Source organism: Leopardus geoffroyi, chromosome A2, assembly GCF_018350155.1.
Source record: "Leopardus geoffroyi isolate Oge1 chromosome A2, O.geoffroyi_Oge1_pat1.0, whole genome shotgun sequence".
In the NCBI taxonomy this organism is placed as follows: domain Eukaryota; kingdom Metazoa; phylum Chordata; class Mammalia; order Carnivora; family Felidae; genus Leopardus; species Leopardus geoffroyi.
Window position 1 is genome coordinate 20,317,671 of NC_059331.1, and position 16,351 is coordinate 20,334,021.

At 42.9% G+C, this 16,351-nt stretch overlaps 1 protein-coding gene across 3 annotated transcripts in view; it reads left to right on the top strand.

Moving 5' to 3' along the window:
• The first annotated feature begins 3,446 nt into the window (after positions 1 to 3,446).
• Positions 3,447 to 16,351, top strand: part of RAD54L2 (RAD54 like 2) — a 116,566-nt gene continuing 103,661 nt past the window's right edge. The window contains exons 1-2 of one of the 3 annotated variants that reach the window (XM_045492970.1): positions 3,447 to 3,766; positions 6,017 to 6,161. The gene's annotated coding sequence lies outside the window, so the exon portion shown is untranslated. The remainder of the gene's footprint in view (positions 3,767 to 6,016; positions 6,162 to 16,351) is intronic. The other 2 variants (XM_045492972.1, XM_045492971.1) reach the window with 2 other exon arrangements.

Consider the following 16,351-nt stretch of genomic DNA (forward strand, 5'->3'; position numbering starts at 1 on the left):
TAGGTAGTCATGGAGGGCTTCTCTGAGTAAGCTGATGAATTTGATGGAACTGAATGGAATTATTCTCTGTAGGACTTTTTAAAAAGCAACTGTTCCCATGACAACTATCTATGGACTTAACAAATGTGCACGGTCATTTATAAGTATAGTAATGTGTGCTACTTTCCTAGGACAGTTGATCAACGGCATCTTTCACACCATTTCCAGCCAGTGCCAGCCCTAAAAAGTGATCCCTCAACACCACAGAATTTGGGAGCAAGCTACAAGCCACTTCTCTACTCTCTAGGACAGTCATCTGAGGTTCTCACCACACCCCATGCTGCCCCTGAGCTTTGGCCCTTCTGCCTAGAATTCTCCTTTCCTGAGCCTTTATATGCTTCTCTGTAGCATTCTTGGAGTGCTTACCTCATCAGGGTCTTATTAAATGCCTTCCTGCTCCTGATGGCCTCTCCCATGGTCTCTGTTTTATGTTCTTTTCAGCACCCATTAGAATTTGAAATCATTTTGTACTATTTGTCTCTCCTGTTTAGAAGGTAAGATGCTTCGGGGCAGAGATGTGTTTTCTTTTGCTCAGCACTGTGTTCCCTGGGGGCCTATGTGAGCACCTGAAATACAGTTTGGGGACAATAAATGTTTGCTGAATGAACATCCACATAGAACAGGATTGTATTAGCTAACACTCTACAGATGAGAATCTTCCAAGCTCAACTGTAAGCATAGTTCTTCATTCACTTCAGCGCGTGGTTATGAGAGTGGGCTCTGGATCTAGATGTCCTGTACTCAAACCCCTACCCTCTTCTTACTTGTCAAGTAAGATCCCCAAGCACTTTTTCCAACTTTGAAGGGATGCTAATTGTATATACCTCAATGTCAATGGAAAGATTAAATGAGTTAATACCTATAAAATGCTTATAGTTATGCTTGGCATGTCTTGTTACTATTCCCTAGTATCCAGTGTAGTGTCTGGTACCCAGTAAGTAATTGCCAAACATAAATGGAATTTTATGGTACAGCAATTATTCCAGGATTTCATTAGACATTGCGGTGGATTTCTTTAAAAAGCTTCCCAGAGGGGCACCTGGCTGGCTCAGTTGATAGAACATGCGACTCTTGATATCGGGGTCTTGAGTTCACACCCCACATTAGGCGTGGAGCCTACTTTAAAAAAATTGTAAAAAGCCTCCTAGAAATTATAATCTAGTATGAGGGAAGTGGTGTGTAAACAAAAAGTTTAAAAAATATCCCAAGAATAGGATGGCTATTGAAGAGACAAAATTATCTGCCACTTTGGAGCCTGGCTCATAGTGATGATGGCATCTAGGATCTTTGGCATCCAGAAGTGGGGATGGGCTCAAGTTTGGCTGATGGAGGAAGCATTGAGCTGGCTTCTAAGGAATGAGGAGGTGGTGAAACAGGGTAAAGGTAGAGGGTGTTTTTTCCAGGTGTGAGTTCATAGTGATGGAGAAGGCCTAGTTCTAGTTTCTGATTGACTAGCAAGTTGCTGATGTGTTTTGTCTCAGGAAGATCTCAGATTTTTAAACCTCGTTTGAAGGTAGGGCCATCAATGGGTAGGTATACATGTAACTCACTCTAGAAATTCCCCCCAATAGAACCCATTTTCCTACAGGTGGATTGGGGATAACATGATCTCCAAAGGTAGTTGTGAGAGCATAACATCATCCAAGTAGTCAGGGAAGCTTTGGAAGTCAAGGAAACCATGATGTCACAGAAGGGCAATAGCATCTTGGGAGGAGGGAATGGAAGGGGCTTCTATTACCAGGGGAGTCAGCCCGGCCCTTGTTGCTCCAACCTCAGTGACAAAGGAGGAACGTAAGTGTGGGTATCTTTGATGGTTGTGTATTTAGTCTTTTAGGGGGGAGATAAACAATAAGATTCCTTTTTCAAGCCTTTGCCCAGCCTCACTGGTCTCTTTATTCTCCCTTTGGTCATCTTTAAGATTCTTGTCTAAACTTCAGCCCTTGACACCAAATCCGTTTATGTGCCACATACCAAGAGTCCAAGCTAAGAGACAACTGGGGAAAATGCAAAGCGTGGAGCAGAAAGGCATCAGAATGCTAATCTGACCTCAGGATGCTGAGAGAAGTGAACCAGCTTTTGAGGGATCCTTTGTCCTTTAAGAGCCTAGGATGAATTCCTCTTACTTGAGGGAACTCAGAGCCTTCAAAGGATTTGAGTGTGCTTTGTAACCCAGGAGCCTGATGTTTCCAAATGGCTATCACAATGCCTTTAGACAGGCAGAGCCCTTTCCTTACTCCCAGGAGATAATCTAGAAGGAAATATATGTGTGTATATGTGTGACACAGTGACAAAATTTCATTCAGGTACAAGTGACTGATATCAGAGCCCTTTGGAAAGTCTCTTCAGACAAGGGAGAAGGGTATCAGGGTAAACTTTCCTGAGTGTCAGTAGCCACAGGACTGAGAATGGGAAATTTGAGAACGTGTGAAAGCTGTAATACTTTTTGGAGCACCTCTGAAGATATAAATTCCCACCCATAGTTTGGAACACACACTTGTATTTTTATAACCTAATTTGTTCCAAAAATAACTATGTCTGATATCCAGAAGTGTGAAGGCTCAGAAGAAAAGGGAAGTAGGGAAGAGAAAGGATTTTTTATCCTCTTGATTTTGTGAGGAAAACAAAACAAGTCTTCCAAAAAAAAAAAAAAAAAGATCTGCTTTTATAATTTTCTCAGCATCTTGCCAGTGTTCACTTACTGGGAGGAGGAGGAGGAGGAGGAGGAGGAGGAGGAGGAGGAGGAGGAGGAGGAGGAGGATAACGACCTGGGGCTGTAGTGGAGAGAGCTGACACAATACACTCTTCTCATTAACTGGCGCCCACAGGGCAGCAATTCCCAATTTAAGGAAGGAGAATCTGCATCCTTACCCTTCCAACCGCTCCATACCCACCCGCCCCCCCCCCCCCCCCGTGTCAGTGATTTACAAAGCCCTTTCTTGTCCCTGCTGCTCTTTCAGGAAATTCTGAAGATAGCCTCAGACAACAGGAAACGGGACAGGAGGTGGGGGTGGAGGGGGGAAAACCGAGAGTTACATGGTACACATCAATTTCATGGGTCCTTGAGGGTTGTGCACAACCTCTGTATGAGACGGTAGTAATAGCAGCGATCATCATTGGCAGCATTGCCAATGACCGTGCCTCAATGTTGAACCCCATATCTCCGTGCCAGCCACTTGCATCATCGCATTCAATCCTCACAAGCCTCCCCCAAGTGAGGAATAAGGAGGAACCGAGGCTCAATTGAAGCACTGGTGGCTGGTGGGGTGCAAACCCATTCTGTCCCACCCACCCCGGAACCATTCCCAGGTGGATTCAGGCCTGGGATTTGCGTGCCACATTCACTCCTGAAACGGTCATCTGTAGCACAGATGGTTCTACCTAGGGACGAATTACGGTCTACCCGGCACTGGGGAAGAACGGCCTCCGGGCAGCTCTCAGCGGAACTTTCCTGTCGGCGGCGCGTGTTCCCGTCCGGGCGGCCGGGCGCGCGGTCCAGGAGGGGGACACTTTCTGGCGCGGACCGCGAGAGGAGCCTGCGAGCGCCGCCGCCGGAGAAGACCGACTCTCGGCCCGAGCCAGCCCGCGGCGCCCGGGCCTGGCCGGCCGCTTCCCGCCTCAGCCGCCACCTCCGCCCCCGCCGCCGCAGACGCAGCCGAGCAGGAGAAGCGGGAAGCGCAGCCAGTTGGCCCTGCCCGGCCCGGCGCGGCCCGGAGCCGCGGCGCAGGAGGTGAGTGCCGGTGCTGGCCCCCGGCTCCGGGCTTGGGCCGCCGGGACGGCAACAATGGGGGACGAGTGGGGACGCGGCCCGGGCCCGTGGCGCTCAGCGGCCTGGGGCAGCAAGCCCGTCCCAGCGGCCCGGGCCTTGGGGCGCTGGATCCCCACTGGGGAACTCCAGTGGCCGGAGCCTTGGCTGGGGTTTTGGCCTCGACCCGGGGCCTCTGTGGCTTGGTATTTAGTATCTTGGTAGCCAGAAAGGGAGTCACAGGGGCTCGGAGACTTAACTCCAGTGGTGTGCGCTCTTGACGCTTAATGCGGACACCCTGGAAGCTAACCATAGTGGGGTGGATGTGGGGGGGCTTGCGTTTGGAATTCTAGGGCCCTCTGTGTGCCTGGTCCCTAAGGCACATCGGGATGTGTCTCCCCCCGCGCCCCCTCCGTCCCACGTCTGTGAATTTGGCCGACTGGGGTCTGGCTGGGGAGTAGAGGCACTGGGAGTTTAGCTTCTCTGGGGTAACCAGTGATTGGTTCCTGGAACGGCTGGAAGCTCAGCTGGGCACAGAGGAGTTGAGCAAAGAGCTGGATTCTCCGGCCCAGATGTATCCTGGCGTTGAGGGGTTCTCAGACAGGGAACTGAATGTCACCAGAGTGTCACGGTGAGCAGCGTTGCCTCCCTTGGTGTTAGGGTGAGCTGGAGTTGTGATTTGGAGAGTGTAGAGAAGTGTTGGTAGGGTGCCGAGTTTGGTAGGTTGCTTTATGTGGGCCACGGTGATGGCAGCCTGGGAGATGAACAGGAGAACTTTGCAGAGTGGGCTTTCTGATAGAGAATGACCTCTTACTGCGGGGGAGTGGGTGACTCAGATCTGTTAGAATTCCCGTGCTTGCTAGTGGATGTGGCTGACTATGTTAGTGACTGGACACCAAGGTGGATGGGGCTGGAAAGGGCTTTTGGGGGCTGAATGAGTTTGTTCCAGAGTAGAAGACTACTGTGGAATCATTCCTTTTCACTCCAAGTCAGAATGGTAGCTGTCCTTGACAGTATTTTAAGTAAAGAATTTCTTTGTGGTATTTGGATCCAAAGCTTTCTTCTGTACTTTTTTTTTTTTTCCTCCTGTTTTTGAATTGTGACTCATACTTTCATTTCAGCACTGTGGCTATTGTTTGTAATGCTAGACAAACTTAGACACCATAATATATGTAAATTCTAGGGGTTTTCAGTCCAATTCTTAGAAATCTAAATTAATTTCAGAGCCTGTTTTCACTAATTTGTGTGTCATTGTTTAATGTGTGCAACTCTACAGAGGGATGTGAAAACCCTAACAGTTTATGTTGTTAAATGTTCTTTGTATCCCTAATCCATGAAACTTCATTTTCTCCTGCTGCCATGAAGTCATTATGTTGAATCTGTTAAATCTTAGTGACTGCCATTTGAGCTTTTACAGAACATTATCTTCTTCACTAGAAGTGTTCTCCGTCTTCAGTGAATTTGGTCTGCACACTGTGTCTCATCTGTATTATTGAAGGCAATGTGCAAACTCCAGCTCTGAGGCCTGCAGCTGTGCACCAGAGCTCTGTGTGTAGCATTCAGGCAAAGTTGGTGTGTTGTCTGTAGATGAGGTATCAAACTCTATACAACAAATGGCAGTATCAGACCATTGCACCTTCTGAGTTTATTTAGAGTGTTAAGAGATACTGCCCAGTTGGAGTCTATAAATTTTCAGTGAAATGTGAGGTAATTCTGACTATCTGTAGGTTGTACTAATAGTTCTGGTTTTCCCCCCTTAATCTTTAAAAAATCCTGTATGTCCCTTGATTTCTGTCTCTTTTAAATTTTTATATTTTAAATAGTTAACTCTTTCATAAACCAGTGTCTGTTGAATTATGACAGGTACTGTGTTGGGCATCTTTACAATGGTGATATTTTTGGCATTTTAATAGTAGTTCTTAGTTCAGAAGTGGTTATAGGTCTGTGAGAGAAGAAGTGGTTCAGGTATATTATGCTTTTAATTGGTAAAGCTGCTGAATGAAGTTTTTTATACAGTATTAATTTTGACTAGTGAAAATTGATTGTCTTCATATATTTTCATGAAAAAGGTGAGCTATAATGTGTTCACATTAGTATGGGATTGTTTTTGCATTAATTTAAATACACCTGTTAACTTTAAGTATTTCTGTAGACAAACCACAGGTAACATTTTGTTTCTGTGTGTGTTTGTGAATAGTGATTTATAAATACTGTATATGTGCTTGGGTTCCCCAGGAAGCCGTCACACTTTCCTTTCCACTGTGGTTTGGGAGCATGAAGGCGTTGCTTACCCCCTTTGTCTGGTTCACTGTATGTAGGCTGGGAGTGTCTGCTGATCACTTGGAGTGCTGTCCCCTAGAACAGGAGGAATAAGATTGAGGTAAGGCTCAGTCTATTTGAAATTGCTTGCCTCTTGGTTTTCACTGCATACAATATAATGTAAATTATATTTGAAAAAAAATTTTTTGCCTTAATCGTTAATCTCCATTCTGATCTAGTAGAATGAAATTCTGTCCTTTGCTCTCTTCTCTCTCTGTGTTTATATTTTGGCCAAAAATCCAAGGCACTCACATGATAAATTCTTTAAAATATCTTTCATTTTCTGTGTAGAATGTTCACTTGATCAAAGAAAAGAAAAAATGGTTTACATATGTTGTTTTGAAAAAAAATTTTTTATTCTTACATTTTATTTATTTTTGATAGAGAGACAGAGCACAAGTGGGGGAGGGGCAGAGAGAGACAGAGACACAGAATCCAAAGCAGGCTCCAGGCTCTGAGCTGTCAGCACAGAGCCTGATGTCGGGCTCGAACTCATGGACCGTGAGATCATGACCTGAGCGGAAGTCAGAAGCTTAACCGACTGAGCCACCCAGGTGCCCCAACATATGTTGTTTTAAAAGCAAAGTGATTGCTGAAAGAAGTGTTTTTGAATACCTCTTAGTCAAATGGATTGACTTCAGAAACTCTTGGAAAGAAGCCTTAGAGTTTTTGCTTTTTTTTTTTTTTTTTATAATTTTTTTAACGTTTATTTATTTTTTGAGAGACAGAACTTGAGCAGGGAAGGGGCAGAGAGAGAGAGGGAGTTACAGAATCCAAAGCAGGCTCCAGGCTCTGAGCTGTCAGTACAGAGCCCAATGCGGGGCTCGAACCCACAAACTGTGAGATCATGACCTGAGCCGAAGTCGGACACTTAACTGACTGAGCCACACAGGCGCCCTGTGATTTTGCTTTATGTAGGAAAATTCTGAGGTGTCTAGTACAATAGGAAGGGCATGGTCTTTGGAGTCATCCCACCTCTACTTCTTTCTTGCTTTTTGACCTGGGTAAGCTGTTAACCTTTCTGAGCCTTGTTTTATTTATTTATTTTTTTCCTTCTGTAAAATGAGGATAGTATAACCTTCTCTGCAGATTGTATTGGGGACTGAAGATGAAGGCCTAGTACTTTGTAGGTAGTCAGTGCTTGCTGTTAGTAGTAGTGTCTTGCTCTTAGTAGCTGTTAGTGTAGTTAGAAGTAGTAATGGGGGCACTATTTTCAGTAGTATTAGTAGTAGGAGCATAGCCAGGTGCTGTGCATGGATGAGGGGCTCAGTTTCTTTGTCTGGTGAGGAAGGCAGCCTGCTGTCTGCACCTGTTTGTACTCTGGACAGGTGAGAGAATTGCCGAGGTAGTCTTCATCTAGTACTGGTGGGCAGGAGTCCACACTATAAAGTCCAAGGTCATTCCTGGCACTGGTAGGTTTTTTTCCTGGCACTTTCTATGGAGAAGCCAGGAGGTAACTGTTCGGCATGTCCTTGTTTTGAGAACTGTAAGCATTCCCATTTACACTGCTAGAGTATGACAGGCAGCATCATGTTCTGTGTATCCCATGGTCAGGATGTTTCTCTAGCTTTCGTCTTATCAGAGACCTGGCTTTGGTCTTTTTGCTAGGAAGGCTCCAGATGCTAGAGAGATTTGTCATCTTTCTCTAATTTGGGGTATTTTGATAGAATATAGCACTCTGTTCAGAAAGTTTTTGATGAACAGAAGGTTGACAGCCTTTGTTACAGAATTGTTCAGTTTTATTTTTTCCCTATGGGAGGAAAAAAAGAAGTCAAGAGAAAAGTAAGAATAAGTATAAGCCAGATAGAAGTAATTAGAAATAACCGGCCCTACAACTCTTCCAGTTTTCCTTAGTCAAATCCCTCCTCCATTGTGGCTGGTCTTTAACTTCTGTTAAAAGTAAATAATATTCCTTTAGCCTTAAAATACTGTGAACATCTAGATCCTAGTATGTCTCTATTTCAACATCTCACCTTTAGACTCAGCCACTCCTGTGTCTTCTTTCTAGTCCCTCTTCTGCCACAATTTCTCTGGCACTTGAAGCTGTAGTTACAGTGAACTCCTTGAACATCCCAGCATGCTGAAGCTATTCCTCTCCTAACTTTCTTTCCCATTCTAGTGATTTTCTGACTCTTAGTCTTGCATTTACCAGGAATTAAGGCACTACCATCTCTTAAAAGATTCTTTGATTCTTTCTGGATTAAGCTGAATGCCTCTCCTTTATCTGGCCATTGCAGTTCTGTCCAAGCTTCTTTCATAATTACTCTGTACACTGTACTCTTAACTTTTGGTATATTTGTGTGTTTTACAGGCTAGGTTGTAATCTGCTTGAGAGCAGGACCTTGTCTTATGTATCCTTATATCCTAATACCTAACCATCTCTGGCACTGAGTAGCTACTCAGTAAATCTTTGTGGAATGAACAAATGAATGACCTCTGCATATGAAGTGACAGGAAATCATTCCTTGTGGAGCTGGTGGTGTGATGAGCGTTCTGATTTTAAGCCTGTGTCTGATCCTGGCTGAAACAGTGCTTCTGCCTTTGTACTTACAGGTTGTTAAAAGCAATACTTTATTTTGATTGAAAATGTGTTGCTTATTCTGTATGTTCATAGTTTTCAGGCTGGGGGCGCTATTACTTGCTTTCTGTGGGTCTGGCAAAAGTTTCATTTGGAAAAAATGGAAGTTTTTCATTGGTATTATCTAGATTTTCCTTTGGCCATTTACTGCTCTGAGCGCTTTGTCCTCATGCACGAAGAAGAGTGACTAGTCAGTTTGGGTCACAAGGTCTCCAGACAGCTAGTGGCCAGCCTGGGAGTGGGTAACGAATTTAACACCAGGATGTTGTGACTTTTACCGGCTGATGGACCTTTTGGAATTGAGCTCAATGTCACCATTTTCAGGATACAAGATTAGTTGCTCAAACTTCATTCAGGAATTTGAACTCAGTGACTATGAAATTATCTGTACTAGTTCTTTGCTTAGCCTAATCCTGTACCAAAACTGGAACTGATGAATTAATTCTTTGTTAGGAGGCTATGTGTTCTGAGTTACTAACCTAGAAATTATGGAATTGTGCCAATTTCATAAGTCACCCTCTTGGTTCTTCTTTGTGGTAAGATAACTTGAGGGTGTACTATCTAAATTGATTTAAATTTTCATGGTTGATCAGATCACATAAGAATCCCACTGAAGGCCAAGTGTGAGGAACCTTATTAAAGCCTATATAATGTAGTCTTCTTTCATGCAGGTGACAAATATACTGCAGAAAAGGAAAGCATGAAAAGTAGTTAAAGGTAAAAATTGATATGAGATAAGGAAAACTGAAAGTATAAGGCACATTAAATGTGGCAAGCAACTGTTGAAGATATTCTGTGAGCAGTGTTGAGATTTTGAGAAGGAAATTGTTGTAATGTAGGTTAGAAGCAATAAAAACAAAAATCATTTCAGCCAGCATAGGCACATTGGCTTTACTAGCGCCCACTTACGGTCTTAAAACATCATCAGTGAAAGTTATACATAGGCAGAAATGAAAATGTTTGCTTTATAAGTATACCTTGCACATGTATGGTATTACAGCTCATAACTTTCATATACATTTCCTTTACTTTACCCTCCCAACAACCCTGTGAAGCAGGTAGCCCCATTTTACAGTTGAGGAAACAAACACAAAAGTGAAGTAGCTTGCTTTCAAGTGCACAAAGCCATTAAGAAGAAAGCTTCTAGGTTTTCTGATCCTAAGTTTAGGACCCCTTTTATGTCCTTATAGGATATTGTTAGGGCTTCAGTTTGGGGGGACAGTTACCCCTTATTCCAGGCTTCTGGCTAGGAAAGGATACCCACAAAGAATGTAGTGCCACGCAGGAAGTAGAGCATCTGCTGTGTTAATAGTTGCCTGGAAACTCTGGAAGAGGCTGAATGGGGGAGGAACCTAGAGGGAGTGGAGCTCCACTGTCCTCACACATCACTTATTGGTCAAGGGAAAAACCCAGAATCAGGTGGAAATGTTTTTTGCAATATTTGACACTAGTAGTGGTCTTCCTCCTAACATAATGATGTATAGAAATTGGACCCCAGAAAATGTGGGAAAGAATTCTTTAGGTGTGATTCTGACTTGAGCTCAGGCTCTCTGCCCTCATTGTGCCTTCCAGTTCCACTGTGTTCCCCACACCGTTTCTCCACCTTTCTCTTCCCCACTGTTTCACCCACCTCAGCTTGGATGCTGGTTTGCCATGGCCCACAGTTTCAGTGCTGCCTTCCCTGGGTCTGATAACCCTTTGCCTGCCTGACTTTGTATACTGTCTGTTCTGCCAGTTGCCATCCCTAAACTTTCATCTCTGGCTTCTTTTGTTAACCCTAGGTTGTTTAGTGTTTCTAAGGAATCAGGAAAATGGGATGTGTTGACTGACCGCAGTTCCCACTGCTTCAGTTGAGTTGAGCTCTGACCCTCATGGTGCTCCTGTGCTGCCTTCTTAGGGTCCCATTCCCATAGCAACTGCTTGCATGTTTCCCAAAGCTCATTTTTTCTTTTTTTTTCTTTTTAAAATTTTTGTTTCTTTTGTTTTTTATTTTTAATATTTATTATTTTTGAGAGAAAGAGAGGGAGCTTGCACATAAGTGGGCGAAGGGCAGAGAGAGAGGGAGACAGAGGATCCAAAGTGGGCTCTGTGCTGACAGCAGAGAGCCTGATATGGGACTTTAACTCATGAACACAGACCATGACCTGAGCTGAAGTCAGAGGCTCAACTGACTGAGACACCCAGGTGCCTCTCTCTCTCTTTTTTTTTTTTTTTTAATTTTTTATATTTTTAAAGTAATCTTTACCCAGTGTGGGGCTTGAACCCACAACCTGAAGATCAAGAGTTGTAGCTCCACTGACTGAGCCAGCCAGGCACTGCCCCAAGGCTCATTTTTCCCTTAGGCCCTAGACCTGCCCTCCATCTCCCTCATTCATTTTTTTTTTTTTTTAAGTTTCTTTATTTATTTTGAGAGAGAGAAAGAGAGAGAGAGAACATGGTGGTGGGGACAGAGAGTGAGGGATAGGGAGAATTCCAAACAGGCTCTGGGGAGGGCTCAATCCCAGGCACCGTGAGATCATGAGCTGAGCTGAAACCAAGAGTTGGATGCTTAACCAACTGAGCCCCGGGCTCCCCTCTCCCTCATTCTTGACCATGACCTCACTTTAAGGCTTGTGCTCCCTATTTTTCCCCCTTGTCTTTGTGTCATGACACTTTCATTGCTCAGAGTCTCTTGCTTTGGAAAGTCCTTAACTTTTTAACCCCACCCCCACCCCGCTGATTATACCAGTAATATATGAGCACGGTAAAATTCAGGCATTTTTTAAGTAAGGAAAGGAAACCAGAATCCCATGTCTCAGTGTTAATCACCATTAAGAATTCAGTCTATATTTATTCACATTTTTTTCTACTATGTATGCTAATGTGAATGTATGTGAAAGAGAGAGGTAAGTAATTCCTTTTTACAGAAATGGGATCACAATATAGCTACTCTTCTACAAATATTTTTCAACGTTTATTTATTTTTTGGGGGGACAGAGAGAGACAGAGCATGAACGGGGGAGGGGCAGAGAGAGAGGGAGACACAGAATCAGAAGCAGGCTCCAGGCTCTGAGCCATCAGCCCAGAGCCCGACGCGGGGCTCGAACTCACGGACCGCGAGATCGTGACCTGGCTGAAGTCGGATGCTTAACCGACTGCGCCACCCAGGCGCCCCCAAATATTTTTCAATATGTATATAACTAATATATAATATATAACTATATTTCCTTACCACCTGTTTTATCTAGGTCTCTTAATGCTTTGTGGTTTGGCTTAATGGTTTTATCTTGAACATTTTCTCCTGTTTAGTACATGTATCTATCATATATTTTAATAGTTACATAGTATTATATTGCATTGTATCAACTTTTCTAGTCCCCTGGTGACAGACATTTGTTTCTGTCTTTGTAGCAACAAGCATCCTTGTGTGTGTGTATATATATATATATATGTATATGTGTGTATATATATGTATATGTATATATATACACAATGCACCTCTTTGTATACATTGTATACATCTTTATATACATTGTATACTTCCTAGGACAAACTCCTACAAGTAGAATTTCTTTGTCAAAGGATACACATGTTGGGGTGCCTGGGTGGCTGAGTCAGCTAAGCATGGTACTTCAGCTCAGGTCATAATCTCATGGTTTGTGAGTTCGAGCCCCACATTAGGTGCTGTGCTGATAGCTCAGAGCCTGGAACCTGCTTTAGATTCTGTCTCCCTCTCTGTCTGCCCCTCCCCTGCTTGCACTCTGTCTCTCTCTCTCTCAACGATAAACAAACATTAAAAAATTAAAAAAACAAACAAAAGATATGCATGTTTAAAATTTTTCTAGCAATAGGGGCACCTAGGTGGCTCAGTCAGTTAAGCATCTGACTTTGCCTCAGGTCATGATCTTATGGGTTGTGAGTTCGAGCCCCACATCAAACTCTGCGCTGATAGCTGAGAGCCTGGAGCCTGCTTTGGATTCTATGACTCCCTGTCTCTCTGCACCCCCTCCCCACCCTCTGCCAACTCACGCTCTGTTTCTCTCTCTCCCTCTCTCTCAGAAATAAATAAACAGGGGCGCCTGGGTGGTGCAGTCGGTTAAGCATCCGACTTCAGCCAGGTCACGATCTCGCAGTCCGTGAGTTCGAGCCCCGCGTCAGGCTCTGGGCTGATGGCTCAGAGCCTGGAGCCTGTTTCCGATTCTGTGTCTCCCTCTCTCTCTGCCCCTCCCCCGTTCATGCTCTGTCTCTCTCTGTCCCAAAAATAAATAAACGTTGAAAAAAAAATTAAAAAAAAAAAAAATAAAAAAAAAAGAAATAAATAAATAAAATTTTTCTAGACGTTACCAAATAACTTTAAAAAGATTGTATTTTTTCTTCTTTAGCACTGAACATTATCAATATATTTAATCTTTGCCAATTTGAAGCCTATGTAACTAATTTGTTTGAAGCCCAGATAACATTTTCTTGTTGAGGAGAATGAGCATTTTTTCATGTATTTATTTCATATATTATCGATCAATTAGTTGATTAATCGGTGTCTCCTTTCTAGCATCTTCCTGTTCTCTCCCCTTTTAGTTTTTACCTTACATGCAAGGTAGAACCATAATAACTTTACTTAGTTCTGGGCCTCTCATGCTACCCTAGCCTTCTCCTTCCTATCCTTGTTTCTTATCTAAAATGCAGTTTTACTGCCATTTCCCTACCACCTGTTTTATCTATGTGTCTTAATGTTTTGTGTTCTGGCTTCTGGTCTTATATGTCTCCTGAACACTTTTTCTGAGGTGAAATCCATGTTGTTGGGACAACATTTTTTCTTCTGGATGTTTGTTCTCCCTTGTTTTGACCAACTTCTCACTCCCCACCATCTTTGCAGGGAGGGAAGTCACGCATGAATGAACTTTTTACTATGGAAAATTTCAAACATATACAGCAACAGGGAGTATAGTGTATCAACCCCATGTACCCATCACCCAGTTTCAACAATTATCAGCATTTCCCCAATTTTTTCTTTCAATTGTCCTCCTCACTTTTTTGTTGTTGTTGGTATGTTAAATTTTTTTTTATGTTTATTTATTCATTTTATTAAAAAAAAATTTTTTTTTAATGTTTATTTATTTTTGAGACAGAGAGAGACAGAGCATGAACGGGGGAGGGTCAGAGAGAGAGGGAGACACAGAATCTGAAACAGGCTCTAGGCTCTGAGCCATCAGCACAGAGCCCGACGTGGGGCTGGAATTCACGGACCGTGAGATCATGACCTGAGCCGAAGTCAGACGCTCAACCGACTGAGCCACCCAGGCGCCCCTCATTTTATTTTTTAATGTTTATTTTTGAGAGAGAGACACAGAGTGTGAGCAGGGGAGGGGCAGAGAGAGAGGGAAACACAGAATCTGAAGCAGGCTCCAGGCTCTGAGCTGTCAGCACAGAGCCTGATGTGGGGCTCGAACTCATGAACTGCAAGGTCATGACCTGAGCTGAACCGACTTGGCCACCCACGTGCCCCTGTTGTGGGTATGTTTTAAAGCTAAATCTCAGATATTGTCATTGAGTGTATATGTCTTACTAATAAGAACATTCTGTTTTTTTTAAACATCATTACCTTGCCATTTTCTACCCTACTAAAAATTAACACTATTTCCCAGATAGTGAGGACTTGATTTTTAATCCTGACTCTGATACCTGCTGTTTAACTTGGGCAATTTATAAGTTTGTTTTCTCCTCTTGAATGGTAGTGAGGATAATCATGATAATTCTGTCTCATCAGATTGTTGTGAGATTATCTCATATACTCCCACATAAAGTGCTTAGTACAGTGCTTTACCTACGTGGGGTGCAAACATATTTTGTCTCATTCTGTCTTTATTCATCCATTCATTCATTCAGCAGATATTTTTTGAACATGTGTGTTTTAGCCGAAGAGGAGACATTGACCTTGGCTTCTAGGATTCTGCACTGTCTTAATTCTCTGCCTTCCTCTCACATGTGCCTTTGTAAAAGTCCTTCCTTTTGTCCCCCCGGATATGGATGTAACCCAGGTTTGTTGTTTTCCTTCTATTCCCTCTGTATCCTGGCCCTCAGAGACCTAGCTCTTCCACTCCCACCACCTCAGGCTCTCTAAGTGACTCAATTCTATAACCCTTGTTTCTTTATCAAGCAGTAAACCCACATTTCTTCCTGGCTTTTGGACATTTTTGTCTGACCAGGGGAATTACTGTAAAGTGCACTGAATTGAGTCTGCAGACCAGGACTGCAGCTACATCTTGGCCACTAACTTCATGGCTTGGGCAATTCAGTCACCTCTCTTGGTCTTGGTGTCCTCGGTCAGAAGGACAGAAGGGCTGAGTTAGAGTCTGAAGTCCTATCCAGCTTTAAAAGCCTATCAGCTGTGAGGAGGTGGTTTTAGAAGTGTCCTACTCAACATGTATGGAACCATAGCCACCATTCTGCTCCCCAAACAAGTTTCTGGCTTCCCCACCTGGCCCGTCCCAGGAAATCCAGGCTTTACCCTGTGGCTCTTCCCTCTCATTTGTCCTCAGCATAAGACTGGTTACCTCATGGCTAGATCTTCAGTTAGTCTTGATTCCCGGCTCTTCCTGGAGCATACCTTTGCATCTATATTCACATTGTTTCCTTTGGTTATGTTCATGTTGTTTCCCCTGAGTTCTGGCCATTGAAATTATGACCATCTTGGTAGGCTTAGTTCAGATGACAGCTTTATCCATATTGGAAGTGAGTCTTCCCTCCTCTGACTCTCATGACTAGCAGTATATCAGTGACATTTCACAATATGCCTGGTACTTCAGATATTTGCATAAGTTTTTTCTTTTTTCTTTTTTTACCTTCTGGTTTGTAATCCCCTTTAGTACAGTTACCACATTTACATTGTGTATTATTTTTCATCATACAGTATTTAGCATAATTCATTGTGCTAATAGTTTTGCAATAAATGCTTGTTGAATAAGTGACTGAACTAAAGTGGACTTTGCTTCAAGGTAAGAACATTTATAGAATTTTTTAAATTTTTTAATGTTTATTAATTTTTTGAGAAAGAGAGAGAGAGTGAGTAGGAGAGGGGCAGAGAGAGAGAGAGAGAGAGAGAGAGAGAGAATCTAAAACAGGCTCCTGGCTCTGAGCTGTTAGCATAGAGCCTGATGTGGAGCTTGAACTCACGACCTGTGAGATCATTATTGAGCCAAAGTCAGATGCTTAACTGGCTGAGCCACCCAGGCGCCCCTACAGAAATGTTTTTAAACCCCAGAGTTCAAAGGATGTGATAATTAAATAGTCAAGAATGAAGAAGGCCTAGCTTGTGAAATGGTACTAATGGTACTAATTTAGACACTAATTCCTTGATTTCAAAATTCAAAGAATCCTCTCCTTTCCTGTCCTGTCTCAGAGTTGGGAAAATTTTTGACTTTTGGATAATATGACTTAGTTTCTCCAAAGCATTGCTGTTAACACTGTTGTCATCATGGAGTAGCTAAAGATAATCAACATTTATTGAAAACTAACTTACCATATGCTAGGCAATGTGCTATTTTTTCACTTAATTTAAAAAATAATCTTATATGAGATATGCACTATTACTATTCTCATTTTATAAATGAAGAAACATATGTTTAGAGAAATTAGGTAACTTCGTATTTATTTATTATTTTTAAATGTTTATTTTTTTGAGAGAGAGAGAGTTTGTG